Source organism: Rhagoletis pomonella, unplaced genomic scaffold, assembly GCF_013731165.1.
Source record: "Rhagoletis pomonella isolate Grant_MI unplaced genomic scaffold, Rhpom_1.0 Rhpom_scaffold_00001, whole genome shotgun sequence".
NCBI classification, from domain to species: domain Eukaryota; kingdom Metazoa; phylum Arthropoda; class Insecta; order Diptera; family Tephritidae; genus Rhagoletis; species Rhagoletis pomonella.
Window position 1 is genome coordinate 68893852 of NW_023458555.1, and position 5397 is coordinate 68899248.

Genomic DNA, 5397 nt, shown 5'->3' on the forward strand with positions numbered 1-5397 from the left:
AGATACGGTACTGCAGCACAATTATGTCGAAATACCACACTCTATTTACTTGGCGTTTTGAATTTTTGTGCATAAAAATATAGTCATATTTTTCTACCATATTTAAATACGTGTACCAGTGCTCAACACTCCCGCTTGACGCACATCCCCAAAAACTCCTACAGAGTTTTAGCGGCAAAGCCACAGCGCTACAAGCCGTAGGGACTCTGCATGACCTACAACCATGCAGAGGTGGTAACTGATGGTTATCATTGGCTCCGACGCCTACCCAAAACATTTTTGCTTTAATAAATTTTTATGCAAATACATTCATCCTGGTCCTGCCCTCACACTGAGTTATTCATGGTCCTTCGAGGCGGATACTCGCGGCTTATTTTACATCCACTAGACGACAAGTCGTCTAGGGGGGCCAGCATGTTTAAGCGACTTATGCATTTCCCGCATAAACAAAGAACAGCGAACACACACACGCACTTGTATATTGCACTCCCGCCCAAAACCAAGTGCAGCGAATAAACACACGCACTTGTGCTTAAAAATAATTCGTTCGTTCTTCATTGGGTATGCATTTTTTAATGCACTTCTCAACTGCCGCAGAACAAAACCTACTAAAGTAGTTAATTGCTGGCACTCCAAATCATGCTCAACAATCCCGCTTGATGCATCACCACTCCTCCGGAGTGGTTTTAAACAGCAAAAGCCAAAGCGCTACAAGCTGTTGGGGCTCTGTATGACTTTCAGCATACAGAGGTGGTACAAGAGCTACCATTGGCCACAGCGCCTACCCAATTTTTGAACTTGAATCAATAACCAGTGCTCAACACTCCCGCTTGACGCACACCCCCAAAAACTCCTACAGAGTTTAAGCGGCAAAGCCACAGCGCTACAAGCCGTAGGGACTCTGCATGACTTACAACCATGCAGAGGTGGTAACTAATGGGTATCATGGGCCCGACGCCTACCCAAAACATTTTTGCTTTAATAAATTTTTATGCAAATACATTCATCCTGGTCCTGCCCTCACACTGAGTTATTCACACTGTAACTATGTATGTATGGTCTATTAAATGTTGGTACTTTCTCGGCTTATTTAGTACACTTTTTTTGGCCATTTCGTACAAAATTAAAAAACTCATTTATCATCCCTGGTGTATATCTTGGGAACCGCTCCACCAATTTCTCCCAAACTTGGCACAGTTGTTGGCCTTCACAAAACACACCAAACGGTTTAAAATTTAGAAAATCTGATAATAACCACGCCCACATCCCATATAACGGTAATTTAGAGAAATACGAAAGCTCTATAAATCAGTAAATACTGAAGCTAATTTATTCAAAATTAATTTTTGCAATAATTCTTTAGCTGAAGGTGGCGCTCATCTTCTTCGTTAAAAAAAAATCGCGATTATATAATATGACATTGACGGAAAATTCCAGCTGCAAACTTTATTATACTAAAATTGAAATAGAAAGCTCGAAATTTTTACGAAAGTTTGTCGATTTTTTTAATGTTGTTCAAAGATTTAAACTTATTTTCATACAGTTTTTGTTAAGGAATTAACTATATTTTTATAAGCAAATAATTATAATTAAAAAATAATAAAATAAGCAGTCACTCTAGTCAATATATGAGTGTCGTGAAGTTATGATATTTAAGAACATAAAGAATTAACGATGCCACTGTTTCTAACTATATGAAGCTGATTTCGACATTTTGTTTTAATAAGATTTAGTATCGAAAATATTCTTTCCAAACTTGCCTAGGAATGTGAGGTTGATAGCACACCTTTTGCTATATTATAATGGTTATTGTTCCAGCATAGACGGAGTCAAGAAATAAGAACAGGCGTGCTTTCAGTTTTTACACGAGTAAACTTTGGTGACACAGCACAGCGCAGTTTGCAAAGTTGTTATTTTCTAATAATGCAATATAAGTCTTAATGTTCAATGAAATATAAAAATATTCTTACATTCGTTTTGATCCCTTATATCCTTGCTGGTTGAATTTAAAGTGGCAAGAACACACAAATTTTTTCAAATTTTCAGAGCTACGTATATATTTATAGTATTCATCACAAAATTGTACTAAAAAGTACTGCGTAGTCACCGAAATTGTATCAAAAAGTACAATTGTACCAAAAATGCCAACACTGATGTAGCACAAAGCAGAACACAAATAATATTAAACTCATTGAAATTATTTTCAGCCTCTCACTCGACCAAATGAGTAAAACCCAGCTGGGTAGACTATACTCGATAGAGACAAAAATTGCCGCCACAAATAAGAGTTAGTATATTTTGAATGTGTTCTTGTTTTGGTGGAAATTACTCTTAGTCATTTTTTGAATTCGTGTAAGTACTCATTTGCACTAATTGTTATGGATCATGAATAAGTACACTAATTTTATTAGTACTCAAAGCCGGTCTCTGAGTGCAAGATTGTGAAGAATTTACAACCCTTAAAAACTTTTTATTGAATAAAATGTTCCAATTTTTAAATTCAAATACTAAAAACAACATTATTAAAAATTACTAACCTTTCCATTTTTATTTAAATAAATCACCTAATTTACTAACCTAAATTATTTCTTAACAAGTTAAAAAGTCAAAGTTCAGGCGGAGCCGAACATTAAATACCCGGCGCAAGTATTCAATATAGTTCTTTCACCTTTCCGAAGACTATCGCTCCATGGTAAGCAGTGGTGGTTTTACGTCTATTTCAAACATCTTCGGTAGAACGTTCAGTTAGATGTAATGAGATAAACTTATATAGATATATGTGGGCGGCACCACGGCCAATTTCCAAAATTTCATAATAATGTTACTGCTTCTGAAGAGATTGTTGTTAGTATCAATTTTTGGTAAAGTTAGCTTCCTTGAATTTCGAAATATCAAAGTCTCAAACATTTCTGAAATTTACCGTTATAAAAAAGTGGGTGTAACTTTAGTCAGATTTCAAAACTTTCAACGTTTTGCCTTTATGTGGCAACCACAATAATCATACCGAGTTTGGTACACAATGATAGAGCGGTTACCGAGATACACATATGTGGTTATAAGTGGGCGGGGTCACCCCCATTTTCCAATCTTTCATTATAAGCCTATTTTTTGCTAAAGAATTATTGCAAAAATTAATTTTGAATAAATTAGCTTCAGTATTTACTGATTTATAGAGCTTTCGTATTTCTCTAAATTACCGTTATATGGGATGTGGGCGTGGTTATTATCAGATTTTCTAAATTTTAAACCGTTTGGTGTGTTTTGTGAAGGCCAACAACTGTGCCAAGTTTGAGAGAAATTGGTGGAGCGGTTCCCTAGATATACACCAGGGATGATAAATGAGTTTTTTAATTTTGTACGAAATGGCCAAACAAAGTGTACTAAATAAGCCGAGAAAGTACCAACATTTAAAAGACCATACATACATAGTTACAGTGAAACCCGCTTAAGTAACCAACATTTTTGGGCAATGTGAATTTTTGAATTTAATCTGAAGAAAATCTCTCTCTTAAGTACCTCCCCGCTTATTTACCTAACCCGCTTAAGTACCTCAATTTTTTATACCCCATTTACCATTTTACCTATACTTTTCCTCTTTTAAGTGCTCTTTTAATATTCCTTAATATATTTACATATTTTGAATCTCAGGGGCAGCGATACACACCTTCGGCAAAAAAATTATAAAAAACTCACGCTAATTTTTAGCCACTTGAAACTTGCACATTATTACACTAAAATTGAATGGGCTATAAAACTGTATACTCAAAGAACACATCTGAATAAATTTCATGAATTTTTTTCTTCAAGTGTTCTATAAAATCTTAAGCTTAGGTTTACATGGTATTTGTTAGGGAATGAACTGTATTTTAATCGAAAAATCTTAAATAAATACGTATACTTCATTAAATGTTTATGTTTTATTCAAGGATTTACATATTTATGTAAGTTAACAAAAAGATGTAACTAAATCAATAATTATGTTCGCTTAAGTACCCGCATCGAGGTACTTAAGCGGGTTCTTTTAAGTACCCAACCCGCCTAAGTACCTCAAAAAGCTGACATTTTTCGTGCGGTACTTAAGCGGGTTTTACTGCACATATAATATACATATGTTTTTAGATTTTCTGTATAAAAATCACAATATAAAACATGGCGTGTCGAAGGTGGAAAACATAAGTGTAAATCAATTGTTTGAAAAGGCCACCAAAACGCCAGGGTAATCAACAAAAGCATACAAGTTATACTTATTATATAAGTGCTAGTAGTATAGAAAATTTTCAAAAAAAAAAAAACCGTTGCATTTAACGGAATGGAAGTTTCACAAAAATATTTCCTTTTATAGAAATAAACAAGTTAATAGCAGTGCTCTCATACCTAAAATCTTGCAAAGTGGGGGAAATCGAGAGCGCAAAATGACACTGGAATCTGCCGCTTTCTGCTGGAAAAAATTTTACCTGCGAAAACTTACAAAATATGTGTTCGTAAATAAACAAAAGAAAGGAAGAAAAGTTTAGTTTAGTTAATTTACTAATAATCTCTAATTTTCTAATTTCCGTGCAACGACTATGGCTGCCTTATAAAATGTTTCAACTGTACCATATTTTTCCCAGAAATATACCAAAATAGATAATAATGCTGAAAGGTTCTGACCGAATTTGTCAGTTGATCGTTAAAACGAAAATGGGATAATTTTAAAGGCACATTAGTAGCCATATCTACTTAATTTTTGTGAAACAAGGAAGGGTGGTTGGAGGAGATTCTTTTATTATTGAACGCGTCATAATATGGTATCATAAATATTTGTTTGAAAAAAACTTATTCATTCCGAGATAATTCATTTATATGTGAAAAATATTTTTCCTATACAAAAGTATTCAATAGTAAAAAAATTCCAAATTGGGGACAATGCACCAAGCATATAATAAATTACCAAATGAACAACCTATTGCAACTATGAAAGTTATCAGCTGTCTCGAAGACTGCAAGTTTTTGCAAATTTTGCAAACTGCTCAGAGTTTTTGCTGTTGGATGATTTTCTGTGGCGAATACAAAAATGCTCCTACCAAATTTACCTATCAGAAAGTCAGAATGGCGTAGGTTGCACTTTTTTACTGGTTTTGCGTTCAATAACTTTTTCTGATATTTTAGTCTTCCCCTCAATTTTACTCGCTATGATTATTTTATTCTCTGGCTGCTAGTACTTACTGGAAAATTTTACGAAAAGACCTATTATGACAGCAATTTTTTTTTTATTTAAGTAAGAGTTTCGTTTTTTAATAAACACCACGTATTTAAATATGGTAGAAAAATATGACTATATTTTTATCCACAAAAATTCAAAACGCCAAGCAAATAGAGTGTGGTATTTCGACATAATTGTGCTGCAGTACCGTATCT